Source organism: Crocodylus siamensis, chromosome 15, assembly GCF_052110815.1.
Source record: "Crocodylus siamensis isolate JL-2025a chromosome 15, ASM5211081v1, whole genome shotgun sequence".
Taxonomy (NCBI): Eukaryota; Metazoa; Chordata; order Crocodylia; family Crocodylidae; genus Crocodylus; species Crocodylus siamensis.
Genome location: NC_143409.1, coordinates 25,123,062 through 25,138,240, shown reverse-complemented (window position 1 = coordinate 25,138,240; position 15,179 = coordinate 25,123,062). Strand labels below are relative to the sequence as shown.

At 44.3% G+C, this 15,179-nt stretch overlaps 1 long non-coding RNA gene across 1 annotated transcript in view; it reads left to right on the top strand.

The window, feature by feature from the left end:
• LOC149852242 (uncharacterized) overlaps positions 1 to 12,833 on the top strand; it is a 79,310-nt gene extending 66,477 nt beyond the window's left edge. The window contains exon 3 of the long non-coding RNA XR_016439471.1: positions 12,637 to 12,833. This is a non-coding gene — a long non-coding RNA (uncharacterized LOC149852242). The remainder of the gene's footprint in view (positions 1 to 12,636) is intronic.
• The last annotated feature ends 2,346 nt before the right edge of the window (positions 12,834 to 15,179 follow it).

Genomic DNA, 15,179 nt, shown 5'->3' with positions numbered 1-15,179 from the left:
GTGTTCTGAGGTTGTTTTTTAACGGACGTTGGCTAATATTTCAAGATATAAAACGATAGCAAAGAAGTGTTGTAGGTTAGGGTGGTCAACCTGCAGTCTGGGTGCCACCGATGGCCAGGGCAGCCTTTGTGTGTGGTATGTGGCTAATCAGGAGGGCACAGGAAGTATAACAGCAGATAGGGCTTAGAACAGAAGGCAAAGCATGAGATCAATCTGGGAGCAGGAAGCAGAAAGCAGAGCAGCAAATTGGGCAAGGTAAGGGGACTGGAGTGGCCCTCAGGGAGGGCATGGGGCTAATTTTTGTGGCATGCCTGCCAAAAAGTTTGCTCGTGTGTAAGTCAATATGATATAACATCAGGAATTTCTCAAAGCATTGTATGTTTCCTACTAAAGGTTACTTTCTGTGATGCAGAACAGTGAAAGAAACACAACACTGAAGAAACCTTGGTTGAAGACATGGCTGTAAAGGTCACAGAACAAATGGTCACGATAAACTAAAGCTCTTAATTCTGACGAAATTACTAGAAGTTAAGTTCAATGTTTAGTTCTCAGAATTCAACAGAATTGACTTACAGATGGGCATGGAGTTTGGGAGAAAGGGTTCAGGATTGCACAGTGCTAGCACATTTTCTAATATCTTGGCCGCAGTCCTTTTTATGTCAAGGCACCTCAAGGCTGTGATCCTTGTCTGGGGGGAGAGTAGGGGTCTGAAGAGTTACTGGCATGAACGATTGGTGCCTCTGAGGACTGCGGGGGCACAGTGACTCCCCATAGGCAGCGGAGGTGAGCCCAGTGGGGACTGCCCACAGGCGGCAGCAGTGGTCTCAGCAGCGGGGGTGGGGGGGGGGGGAGGATACTGAGTGACTACTTGCAGGCGGCAGTGATGGCAGCCAAATTCACGGGGGGCACCAGCGCTCTAAGGGGGGACACATGCCCCCCTATGCACCTCCTATGCATTGCCTGTGGTTACTGGGGTGATTATGAAGGGGGATTTTGTCTAGAGAGGGCTGTTTAGGCCCTAGAATGAACCAGGATCTCAGTTTCCATTAGTGTTGTGATTCTCCACCATTTAGGCTACTACTTACCATCATTTAACTCTAAAATAATGCTGCTTGGCTCACTTTTTCAGACAGTCTATTTCCAGAATGCCTATTTCTGTTCATTAGACCAACCCCGCCTCTGCTTTTTTTTTTTTTTAAATAGAAGGCACCAAGGTAATATTTACTACTTTAATGATAAAAATGGAATCAGTTTCACACTGAACCTTTTCTCTTAGAGTGAGTACAGTCAAACATACTGATGGGAACTCACTGAAAGGAATGGTTATTGTACCTGTTTCATGTGGGCATTTAATCTCCTAATTATCTGCAAGTAATTCAGGTCAGGGACTCTGTGTTAATTTTGTTTTAAATTGGTTTCTCAGCAGGGGTTAAGAATGCTAATAAGTGCTGAACCGGAACAGCTTTGGGCATTTAATCTTTTCATGACCATTAGTTAGGATTTCCATTTGTGTCCATATTTTCTGGCTGTGAGCATGTTAATAAAGAGAGTAGGGAAGTGAGAAATATTTATTTTAAATAAGAATTTTTTGGATGTGGAATTTGGAGTAGTGAGTAGCTGAAAACTTCTGCCCTGAAGTACAGTTTGAATAAGTTGTGGAATAAGGCATATAGTATGGTTATTGATATTTTTTCTTTTCTTTTTTTCCGAAAGCAGTGCAAAATATTTTTTGTGAAAATGTAAACTCATAAAACACATCTTTTACAAGTCTGCTGATGCTTGGGCATAGAGTTAACATCCACAGGGTCTTGTATCTCCCTCCTTTTTGTGGTACAACTGTCTGCTGCAGCTTCTGCTTGTCAAGAACTCAGTGAAGCTTTCCAGAGGGCAGTTTCAAGGGACTATACGTTTATTCCCTGAGAGAATATTATGTAGATTGTCTCAGAATTTAAAAAGTTTGTTGCAAGTCTTTCATATGTCAAAAACAAAGTTAATCTCCTTTAGTATATTATTTCTAGTTAGATCACGTGGCTTTATCTATTATACCTACACAGAACAGGCACATTTGACTAGAGTTACTTTACATGTTTTATTTTTTTAATATGGGTTGAGCTTTCTAATGCATAATCACAAACTCAAAAGGGAATCACAGTCTCTTTACGTTCTGCAGATTTAACATCCTAATTATTCATTAATACTTTTTTTCTCTCTCAGGTTTATTTCTGAATCTTTACTATGCAACATCTTTCCGGTACTTCAGGTTGGGCTCTTTTCTAACAATGCGGTTTCCATTCCAGTTCCATAATTTCCACACGCGTACTAGGACTTTCAGTTTTTCCTGCATATTTCCAGTACTGGTTGCATTAGTATATTAATATCTTAAATTACCAATTGATAGCTTTGCTACTTTCCTTCTTAAAACCAGAGGGTAAGATTCCTTCTGTTGCCTCCTCTTTCTTGCACTTTATCCAGGTTGCTTTTTACTTACTTTTGGGCTTTTGTCTCCATCCCTGTTGAACCTAGTTTGAAGCCCTTCTCACTTGGTTAGCAAGCTTTTATGGAAAGATGCTCCTCCCCACACTTTATTAGATGAAGCCAGTGTCTGTCCAACGGGCCCACTTTCTGGAACATCACTTCACAAAATGAAAAATTTATTTTTTTGATGAAAAAAATCTCAGTGAAACATTTTTGACCAGCTCCCTGGTGGACCTGGAAGTGGAACGGAAGTGCTCCTGGTCCATTTCTGGGTCTGCTGCTGACACTCTGGGAGCCCCAACCTGCGCTCCTGTGGGATGCTCCATCTGCCCCAGCATTGCAGCATTCATGAGCCACCTGGTACCTTGAGGTATGTAGAAAAAATGTCTAAAGCTGTCTATATCCAAATTGCCATACCTTTCCGAATCTCTCCGAATCGATTCAAAGGGTTCCAATTCAATTTGGAGAGATTAAATGGTCTCCTGATTCAATTCAGAGAATTAACCACCGAATCATGCCGATTCTGTGACAAATCAAATCAGTGATGGAAGCTTCGCACAGCCCTACCACCTACACTCACTGAGGCATCAAGACTTCAAGTTGCAGTTGTACTTGTGTTCCTTCATTTGCTCAGCAATGGATGCACAGACTGACTTCTTTTGTTGATTTTCCAGCTGTGTTATCACCTTTCTTTCCTCCCCAAATATCAATCGACGCCTCAAATTCAGTGGGGGCCCAATTGGGGCCATGGCTTTGAGATGTATCTGGCTGTGCCTCCAAGCTGGACACACATTGCTGCTGCTTTTGTGTCTCCATTGAGTAGGTTTTTTGTGGGTATGAAGTGATGTGCTGAGACAGTGGTTGCTGTATGCCCGATGCTTTCTGACCAGGGATGAGAGTATGGGACTGCTCCACGCACAAGCATTTAAAGTTATGCATACCTATACAGGTGTGGTCTGTGCCTTACTTGGACACTCATGCTAATCTGCTCAAGTGGTCTATTGCAACTCAACACCGTGCCATTGAAACCCATATTCTGACACAAATTGTTGCCCTGATTATCCAAGTTGGTAGGTGACAATGGCATGCTGCTGGTAACACTCAAAACTGCAATGTAGCTTTATTGAAAGGAATTGCCGCTGGTGCATCAACTACTGTTCTGGCAGGAACTGATCCTGGATGCTGGGCATAGCTTTGGATGTGCTAATGGGACCTATTGTTAACTGCGGGGGGGCAGGGATGTGCACAGCACAGGAAACATCTCAGCCTGAATTTGGGGTTTGGCGCTAAAAGGGATCTGCTGGGTGTCCACAAATTTTAGTGCTGAGAGGGTGCTATCTGAAATGGGGTGAAGCCTGAGACACAGAAAACTTGGAAGTAGGCTTTTGGTGTTGTGTAGCTGTGCCTAGGGGCCCCGCTTGTTAACTGGGGGGTGGGGACGTGTGCATCACAGGATCCAGCCTAGCCTGAATTGGGTTCAGCACTAAAAGGGGTCTGCTGGGCACCCACAAACTTTTAGTGGAAATTGGGTGCCACATGAAAAGGGGGTGATTGATACTGTGGGCATTGGACACCCCACATTTTCCAAAGAGGGGCATTTCCAGTAACATGATCTGTGGAGGATAGGAATTGAAATGTAAAGAGCATGAGTGTTATAATGCTATTCAACAGCCCTATCTAAACAAGACTTTCAGAGGAAGGAACTGTTGCTCTGTTCTCTGCATGACAGGATGGCTTTATTGACTCCTAATGGAATGAGTGAAAAGAACCTGCTGATCTTGGAGGCCCTGGACATGTCCAACCAGAGAACTGAGTGACTTAGTAAGCAATTGCTCCTGATGCTGAACAGAGTGCATACTATGTCGACCCTTTTAATGGGACACCATCACATGTTCAGAGCTTCCAGACATGCCTTAGTGTTGGAACTTTATGGGATGCTGCAGTCATTTGAGAATGAGGGCTGTGTGGGTAAACCTGAACAGCAATGTTTGCAAGGTCTGGTCACACACGAGCAGCTCTGACTGGTGGAACCACATCGTAATGTTGACTTGGGTGGATCAGCAGTGGCTGGAGACATTCAGAGTGAGTAGGGAGACGTTCTTCCACATAGTCCTGACACAACAACAGAAAACAGTCATGTGGCAACTCATCACACCAGAAAAGAGGGTGGCCATGGCCATCATGAAACTGGCCACCTCAACTAGCTTCTGTTTCATCAGGAACCAGTTTGGCATGGCTCCCTGCCTGGCAAGGGTGGTGGTATGTGAAGTATGCCAGCTGCTGCAAGATGTTGTGGTGAACAAGTTCATCTGCCTCAGTAACCGCAGGGAAGTTGTTGAAGGATTCAGGGCCATGGGGTTCCCTAACTGTGTGGGTGCATTGGACAGCACACACATTCTTGTCCTGTTTCCATCCCAGAAGAGCCAGTCATTCATCAACAAAGGGATTTCTCTCAGTGATCCTCCAAGCTATAGTTGAGCTTGTACATTATAAATGTACTAACATTTGTATCGGCTGGGCAGGAAACAATCATGATACGCATGTCTTTCGGAATTCGCCACTGCCTGGCATGATGGAGAAAAGATATATGCACCTGGACTCAACGATGTAGTGATCCGGGGAGTTTCCATGCTCTTGCTTATCACAGAGGACGTGGCTTACCCTTTCCTGCCTTGGGTCATGAAGCCATATAGCAAACAAGTGACTGAATGGCAAAAGCAGTTTTTTAACTATCACCTGAGCAAATGTATAGGTGTTTGCACCCTCCTGGTCTTGTATAGGCACTCTCTAGCAACCTTAGAGTGCACACCTGGTTCCGGCCATGTGGTGTGTCTCTGGGACCTGTGCATTGGGTTGCATTCACCCCTAAGGGAGGCCCCAACACTTGCCTGCTACAACTTGATCTTCTTTTCTTCAGTGGTGGGGCTCCTCTTTGCAGATTCTCGCAGACTGGGTGCTGCCCTTAGCGGGCATTCTTGGGGCTCCACCTCCCCTACACCCCAGCCATACACCAGCCCTCAGGAGAGCTGGATGATGGGTCACTGGCCTGTCCCATTGATGTTCTCACCTGCTCTCTTCTCTTCTTGCCCATCCCTTGATGCCCCTTTTCCCTGGGTGACTGCTAGGCATGGGACCATCCTTGTCACTGCACCCACTCTCCCTCTGAGGTGTCCCGGTCTGCTAGGCTGCCTCAGCTTTCCCTCTTGACCTGGGGTCACTCAGAGATCCCTTCCCCAGTCTGGTCTCTGTCTGCCCTCTGAAATAAAGAAAAGAAAAGAGAAGAAAGGAATAGTCAGAATGACAATGTTATATGGAAGAACTAGCCCACCCCACTCATGAATCCAGTGTCTGTGGTTCTCATGATCCCTCTACACCATCCTCCTTGGCCCAGCTGCCCTGATGAGCTGGGTGGATACTTCTTTTAATGGAGTTGGGACCCTTCCTATGGGTCCCTGTCTGGCCCCCTGCCAAGCTGCCAACACTGCCGATGTGCAGCCTGGGGAGCAGCTTCGCCTTTCTGGCTCCAGCGTTGCTGCCCCCACTTCCATTTCCCTGCCTTTGGCTTTTAAATAAGCCGAGCAGAAGTTTCTGATGATGTCATCTGCCAGCGCCATTCCCAGCTGACAGTAAAAGTGGCTGATGACCTGTACCAGTGGTCCTCCTTGGCATGGCTCTGCTTCTCCTAAAAACAGTAAGTGTGCCCTCTTTTCAGGGCTTTTCATTTCTTTCTTTGGGTGGGTCAGCCCTGCCTTGGGTCCTGCCTCAGGAGGGTGCTTTGGTGTCTCTGCTTGTGTCCACCTGGGACAGTGTTTAATGTGCCTTTGGCCACCTGAAAGCACGATGGAGGTCACTGAACTACAGACTCGAGGTTGAGCTAGAAATATTGCTGCTTTCATAGTGGCAGCCTGTGTGCTCCACAATATTGGCAAGACAAAGGGTAAGATCTTTAGTGATTCCTGGGTTGTAGAATTGCAGGAAGTGAGGGAGGCAGTGGCAAAAAGCAGATGCGGACAAGCAGGGCAGGGTGGACCATTAGTTTCATAGTTGGTAGGGTCAGAAGGGACCTGAGCAGATCATCAAGTCTGACCCTCTGCCATGGGCACGAAAGAACGCTGGGGTCAAACGACCCCAGCTAGGTGTCTATCTAGCCCCCTTTCTGAAGACCCCCAGGGTAGGAGTGAGCACCACTTCCCTTGGAAGTTGGTTCCAGATCCTAGCTGCCCTGACTGTGAAGTAATGCGTCCTGATATCTAGCCTGAATCTACTCTCAGTCAACTTAGGACCATTATTCCTTGTTACTCCCAGTAGAGCTATGGGGAACAGGGACTCTCCCATTGCCTGCTGGTCCCCCTTGGCTAGTTTATAGATGGCCACCAGATGCTCTCTCAGCCTTCTCTTGTGGAAGCTGAACAGGTTCAGGTCCCATAGCCTCCCCTCGTAGGGCCTGCCTTGCTGCCCCCTGACCATGCGAGTGGCCCTCCTCTGGACCCTCTCCGTGTTGTCCACATCCCTCCTGAAGTGCGGAGTCCAGAACTGGATGCAGTACTCCAACTGCTGCCTGACCAGTGTCACATAGAGAGGGAGAATCACCTCTTTGGACCTGCTTATGTTGCATCTGTGGATGCATGATAAGGTGTGGTTAGCCTTCCTGACCGTGTTCTCACATTGGCGGCCCATGTTCATCTTGGAATCAGTAATGACTCCAAGATCCTTTTCTGCCTCTTTACTGATGAGAAGAGAGTTCCACAGCCTGTACATATGCTCCTGGTTCTTCCTCCCCAGGTGCAGTACTTTGCACTTGTCAGTATTGAAACCCCTCCTGTTCTCATCTGCCCAACCCTGTAATCTGTCCAGATCTAGTTGCAGCCTGTCCCTCTTCTCCAGCATGCCCATATCTCCCCTCATCTTAGTGTCATCTGCAAATTTGAACAAGGTGCTTTTCCCTCTCATCCAAGTCACTGATGAAAAATGTTGAACAGTGCGGGCCTGAGGAGCTGCAAGCAACCAGTGGTTGGAGAGCTATTGTGAGGAATTGCCTGGCTGTGGTACAATATTCTGCATTTAGCAGTTAAGGTTGAGTGATTTCAGAAATTAAATAAACATTTTTGTTCAATCAACTCTGTCTGATCAGTACATTGCCTCTATTGGAAAGTGGGCGGGTGGTAGGAGGGGGGTAGAGACAGCTGAATTCTTTGCTTTGGGTTGGAGGAAGGGGGAGGAAGAGGTCATTTGGCTGCTCTGGAGACTGTGCCCTCTGGCTATCTGGGTGGGCGGGGGTCTCTGCATCTTGGCGGAAGGCACCTGGGTGGGTGGGTGGGCAGTTGGGCTGCTTCTTGCAGTTTATTTTTAATATGAATAGTTTATATAATATGAGCTGTTTATTTAAATATAAACTGCAGCAGGCTGGGGGGTGAGGAGGGCTGGGGAGGACTGTGACTAGAGTGGGGAAAGAATGTGGGGGGGGGCACTGGGGCCAGTGCCCATGCTGGTGGGGGTGGTGTGGCCAGGAGATGTTGACTGTATGGGGGCAAGGGATATAGCCAGACACTTGGAGAGGCACTAGAGCACCATCCTCTCCTCTTCCCTCCTACCTGTGCCAGGGACAAACTCACTGTGTGCTTATCATGAAGAGACCATGGAGGGGGGCCCCTTCCATGGAGCAGAGGGGACATGGGGGATGCAGTCACACCTGGAGTGTCACCCATACAAGGCTGAATTCAGGCCTTTTGGGGTTAAAGTGATCGCCCACATAGTGTTTGTGTAGCTGTGGCTAAAGGCACCTATTATTAACTGGGGGCTAGGGACATGTGCACCACATGAGCCAGCCTAGCCCAAATTCAGGATTCAGCACTAAAAGGGGTTTGCTGAGCACTCACAAAGTTTGAGTGCTGAGGAGGTGCTGTGTGAAAAGGGGGGTGAAGCCTGTGACAAGTAGCAAACCTGGGAATGGGATTTTTTCTGCTGTGTAACTGTGCCTAAGGGTTATTAACTGGAGGGGTGGGGACGTGTACACTACAGGAGCCAGCCTAGTCGGAATTTGGAGTTTGGCTCTAAAAGGGGTCTGCTGAGAGACCACATAGTTTTTCTGCTGAGGGAGTTGCTTGGAAAAAGGGAGTGGGTGTTCAGAGACATGGAAAACCTGGAAGTGTGATTTTGGTTGTGGTTTCTGGCACCTGTGATAGTGGAACCTGATGTGACATGAGCAGAAACCACCAATGCCTGAATTGGGTTCAGTGGTTAAACCGTTCTGCTGGGTGACCACATTTTTTTTAACGCTGCCCTTCTGAGTGCAGCCTGGGGCTGCTGTTTGGCCATCCACCACAAACGGGGGCTGGATCAGCTGGGGTCCCCAAAAGCAAGCACTCCCAAACTGGCTGTCATCCTGAGAGCAGCTGAGGGCTGCTGCTTGGCCATCTGCCGTGCACAGGGGCTGCATCCCCTCCCCCCAACGCAGACCTTACAGAGCACTAGGGCGTGCCTGAGAGCAGAAGAATGACTGGGGGGAGACCCCTAGTGGCAAGATGGGGGAGGCTCAGCTGCCAGTTGCCTGGGCAGCCAGAGTAACAGGTGCTGGTTGCCAGGACAACTGCTGGGGAGCCACTTGACAGGAAGGGGCAGGGCCTGGCTCATATAAACCCAGGCAGGAGGGCAGTTCCCCTCTGGTGACCAAGGAAGGAGGAGCTCGGCCAGTGCAGGCAGAGGGGACAACTCTGACTGTGTGAGCATCCCCAGGGTGCTGCTGGGGTTGGAGTATTTCCCAGTAGGGATTGAATGTTGTTTGGCTGGATGGGTTAGTTTTTACGGTATTGCTTTGTATATTTTACTACAAGATATTTTTGTAAAATTGTCAGGGGTTGATGGTTACTAATTTTGTGAACTGAAATTATTTTCCTTGAGTTTCCTTTTGTCCTGTTTCACTAGTTAGAGAAATTATTTAAAATAAAAATGGGGATGGAGCAGTGTTGTCAGTTGACACATTTCTTTGTCTGTTGTGTATTTCTCTGCAATATGGTGATTTCTTTCTATGTCATAGTAATATATTGGTTTCTGACTTTAAAGTGGGCTTTAATTTATTACAGAAAGTCATGTCTGATAAACTAATGCCTTGAGGTAAATTCACTCATGGTTTAACTTCATTGACTTCATCAGAGTTAGCAGTGAGTAATGTTCTTTCCTGTTGTGAGTTTGCTTAAATACTGTATTTATCATTATCAACAACTTCCAGTTCTGTAGCATTGAAAATAGTAATCAGATTCATATAACTTGAAGGTATCTGCCTAGCTTGAATTTCCTTAATATCATCGGATAGTGTTCCAGGTTTCTGTTGTTCCAAGAATATCTTGAGTGTGAAAATAATGAGCAGAAAACTTCTGCTGGATGTATTTTTACTAGTTCATTGACCTACCAAAATGATTCTGTACCATTTTTCTTTATTTTGCTGTGAATGGCAAATGTGGACATATATTTTTATCTACATCTTGATATTTAGTTTGCTGCTGCAGCAGTTACTATGTGGGAAGGCTATGATGATAATACAGACAGTTATGTAAAGCCTTGCATAGCACATCTGAGACAAATTCATGACACATGCACTTTTTGGACCATTGTCTTTGATAATAAAACTCACCAGGGCGAAGTAGCTTGACATAATATTGTAGCAACACTGGCAATCCCTGTTTCTGAAATGTGAAGCGTTTTTGAAGCACTCAGAGAAAGAGCCCTTCAAAAACCTGTTCTGCTGCAGTGCCAGCAAACAGGTCATATTTATATTCTCATGCAAAAGCAAAATATTTAAGCTTTTCACTGGAAGGCTGTATGTGAGAAACAGTTTTTTCTTTCTAGCTATTTTTTGCTTCCTGTAACAGCTTTCCCTCAAAGTGCTATAACTCCTTACAGTGGAACTGTTAGCATTAAATAAAGGAGAAAGCTCAGCTTAATGTTGCATCAAGAAAATATTAATAGTGGCAGTGGCTAGTGCCTAACAAACTGTCACCACAATCGCTACATCCCACAACAGAGCCATCAGTTTTCCTGGATCTCACAGCTGCACCTCCAGAAATGTAATACATCTCATCCAATGCACCAAATGCCCTGATGGAAAATACGTAGGAGATGCCAAACAACAACTGCGCACCAGAATGAATGCAAACCAGAAATCTATCAAAGACAGGAATACCTAATTACCTGTGGGAGCACATTTCTCACAAGAAAACCACTCTCTCTCCCATCTCTCAGGCCTGATCCTCAAAGGAAACTTACAAAACACTTCCCAGACACGAGCCTATGAACTCCACTTCATCAACCTCCTGGATACTAAAAATCAGGGAGTAAATACAGACATTGGATTTGTGATACATTATAACCTTCCTGACAGCTGACATCCCAGGTACTTCTCCACTATTCATCCCCCTTCTCTCCCCCGCACCAGCCTGTCTCTTACCCATCGACTCCTCAGTCTACATCTTCACTGATTGCCTGTCTTGTATGCATACCAGCCCAGCCTCCGGCTTCTTTACTTTTTATTCCATCCAAGAAGAGCACACACCAACTGCTGAAACTTCCTTAGCCTGATGAAGGGGTTTTGAAACCGAAAGCTTGCTTAAAAATTGTTCTCCAACTATTTAGTTGGTCTAATAAAAGATATCAGATTCATCCAAAGAACCTTGTCTGCCTATATTTTGTTTTAAGCATTTTGATGAGATTTTCATACTTCCCTACTTTCTTTCAGACATCTATAGAGAGGCTTTTTTGGCTTCCCACTGAGGGGAGATAGTCCTGTGGTAGCTGCTTTGCTGCCCCTGACCTCTATTTCGTGACATTGAAAATCTGTGGGGAACATAATTGGCTGGGGTACCTCATTTAACTCCAGAAAGCTGTGGACAACTGAACAGGAGGACAGCTGTCAAGAAAGTGAAGTGTCCTGATTATCACAATGTAATCAGTTAAAAAACTGACTTGCAAAGTCAGTGGTTTGTTTCAGTAACCACATTGGATGCTTAGTAGTTCCTGTTCTACCCTGAACAAATGCAAAAGAAGTTGAGAAAATAAAGTGTCTGCCTTCTGGGCCTATATTTAAACTTCCAAAAAAGAAAAAAATCACCATGGAAGATTCCATGCTAATGATAGTGGGAGAACTTCAGTTAGATTGCGACTGACCTAGGAAATGACTCTTAATGCTTGAAGTGTTAGTGCTCCAGAAACATGCCCGAGCATGATGCTGTCATACTCTGCAGAATAACTCCAGACTCCAGTGCTTCTGGAAATGTCGTCGCCACAATGTTCTGTCCTCCAGGTTTCTGGCTAAAGCAAGTAAAAAAAATTAAATTAAACTTTCTTCTTGAAAAATTTACCATAGTAAAAGCTAAATATTTTGTGGAAATATACCATATTTTCAGGTCCAAGGTAGAATGTCTAAGGATGGGGAGATAGAGATGAAGAAAGGAAAACCCATCCTAGAATAGTTACTAGCTTGGTGAGAGGGGCAGGTGTGGAATAGCCAGTTTCAAATCCCTTTTCTGAGTCTGAGCACAGCCTTGAAACTAAACTTATCACATCACACCTGGTGCCCTAACTACCAGGGTCTGGGCTTTTTTGGGCAGATCTCTCTCCTGCTTATTGTGAAGGATTTCAAAATATTCTTGTTTCCATTCTGCATTGGAGCGAATAAAATTTTTTTTTTTGTTTTCTTGTTTATTTCTGGCTTGAAGAAGTGCTGCATGAGAGAGGAATTCTCCCATGGGTAGTAGAATAATGTTTCTTCTTGGATGGTGTTGATTCCTTAATTGGAATTCTGACATTCGGAAACACTGATCAAATGAAAGACATTTCCAAAGTACTGCAAAGCACACGCAGTATGTAGTTTTCATTTATCTCTGTTTTATTTCCCTTTGGCATCAGTGTTCTTGAGAAAAGGAAGCCTGTAGGTCACAATGTATGTGCACGTATTTCTAGAAAAAACAGAGTAAATAGTTTTGAGACAACAGCAGAAGCGTAAAAGAGGTTTTACTGCTATATGTGTGGTAGCAATCAAATATGCAATGGCTTACAATTCTCATAAATCTGCCAAGGACAAAGATATTAAGAAAGGGTCACCATGTGTTTGAAGTGGTAAAAACTTTGCAACAGTTTACAACTGTAATTGAAGAGTTCTTTTATTTTTAGGAAATCGAAACAGGAGGCTGCAGATAGCTAGACAAAAATTATCACTTTTATCTCCATCCTTGAATTATACAGTTTCCAGGATATGATTGGCCTGTACAAGAAAGGTGAGTGACATTTTAGTTTCTCGCATTTCTGAACTTTTTCCTTGAATGAATGAATTTTTATTTTTTCCTAATGGACCTAGAATCTTTCCTGGACTATCAAGAGTTGTGTACCCCAGAAAGCATTATTTCTCCTATACTGTTTGTAAAAGTCTATTTTATAAATGCCAAATGAATGCTGAGTTTTTGTAGGGAAAGTTGCTATTTGAACTTACTAATGTGTTTTCCCATATCTGTGACTCCAGCCAATTGCAGTAGACACCATTCTCTCAGTAGATTTGTGATGGTACTTACAGCAACTCCCTGGATGGATGTGGTATCATATAAGACATGCAGTTAATGGTCTAAGACTCTCTTACAATTTTCAGGTTCCTGTGATCTTGCTGTATACAACTTTTTCTCTACTAGCTGATTACAATGCTTTGCATGGAGAGGGGAGACAAAAAAATCTCCCATTTCCTATAAACTATTTTATAAACTCTGCCTTTTACTAAGATCTGAAAACTGGGGTAGAAAAAGACTAAAGATATCTTAAATTCTGCTTTCCTGAAGATGACATAAAAACAGGCTTGCATTACAAAGACCTAATTTAGATAGAGAAGAAAACATGGCATACAAATGTTTGTGGATAGTAACAGGTAGGCAGTCCAGTAATCTAGGTAGTATTTCATTAGTCACTAGTAGATGTAAAGGCTAGGTTATTTCGGGATGGCTTTTTCTCTCACATTTAACTCCTCCCACCCTTAGAAAAAGTTACAGAAGGATACTAATAGTGATAATAGGCTAAGCCAAATGTAGCCTACGAAGCAGTGGCTTGAATGTTATTTGTTGGTGGGGGTTCTGCCCATGCTGCACTACATTTAGAAACTGGGGGATTTTGAATGGAGGGGTGGGTGGAAACTCTGCCTATGAAATGCTGCAGTTAGACAGTAGGGAGAAGGGGCGGAGGCAGTTGGGTTGTAGTGCCAGCTTTTCTCCGACTCAAGGTGCGTCATTCCAGCTCACAGCCACAAAACATTGCCTGCTCCTGGGCCAAGCTGTCATTACTGGCTTGTTTTTTTAATTTTGTCAGTCTGCATATGTCAACAAGATAAATTATCTGATTCAAATGGAAAGACCATATAAAGCAGTGCTCTCCAACCTTTTTAAGTAGGAGATCACCTTCGGCACTTAAAAGCAACCCAAGAGCTACCGTACGCCTCTGCCACCTCCTCTTCCCCCTGCCCAGCAAGTAAGTCTGTGGGGAGGGAAGGAGGTGGGCAGATCAAGGCAGAGGGAGAAAAAATTATTTGAGGGCATGCCTCCCCAGCAGGTAAGTCCCACTCAACTTGCCTCTGTGGCACTGTCCCTTACCTTGGGGGCCTCCAATCTAGCCCCTACCTCTTCCTTTCCCCATGGACTGATCTGCTGACCTGGGGCATGTGCGTGCGTGCGTGCGTGCACGTGGGCACTCAGTTCCCCGCCCTCGCCTTGGATCAATTCCAGAAGGCTCTGAGAACTACCGGTGGATCAAGAACCACTGGTTGGTGACCACTGATATAAAGATTGACTAGGACCCCAAAATGTCCTCCATTTTGCCGTTTAATATAATGTTAACATCATGTAACATTTCATCAAGTGCCTTTTATATGCTTAGGGTATCATTACATGGAGAAGCAAAAATCTGCATTAAAGCAGATTAAATTAAAATTAAAATTACTGCCATGAGGAATAATCCTTTATTAGCTAGTAATTTAGCACTAATAAGTTGGCTATTTTGATATGTTCATTAGAAAAATATTAAAATGCTTTCCAGTATAATTCTTCTGTATAATACTCAAGACTCTTTATATATAATAAAATCAGTGCCACCTCTGTATCACATGTCAATTTTGCTTGCTGTACCATGGACTCTCCAGCAATTAATAGCTCTAACAAGACAGATAATGTTATGAGAGTTTCAGGTTAGGTTTTTAACCTTCCTTTCCTTGATTTCATGTTTCTTCTTCTATCTAACTCTTTGGGCTTGTTTTTATATTTCTTGCGTGCTACACACTGCCATTCAGGTGGGGGCACATAGAATATAGGACATAGCCCTTGATGTAGCTTTTTCTTTTACTTTTATTTAAAACCAAACAAAAACAAATTCCTTAGAGATTAATTACTACTTTTCTTTCATAAAAGTACAGCAGTATTTAAATATACAGAATGTATAGAAAAATGCAGATTGTGGAGATTCTTTGTATGTCTCTCATGCATTTTCTTTGTCTGGGATGAGTGGAAAACACTATTGGAAATAAAATCCACTTATTCTCCTCCAATTCTTCATCAAATAACCACTCAACAATTTTCCTCTCTCATCTTCTGTGATGTAGTTGTGTGTTATCATATCAATCCATAGAGCCTTAACATAAATAGCAGTGTATTTGTAATGAAGTCAGTACCATAGGACTGTAACCCTGG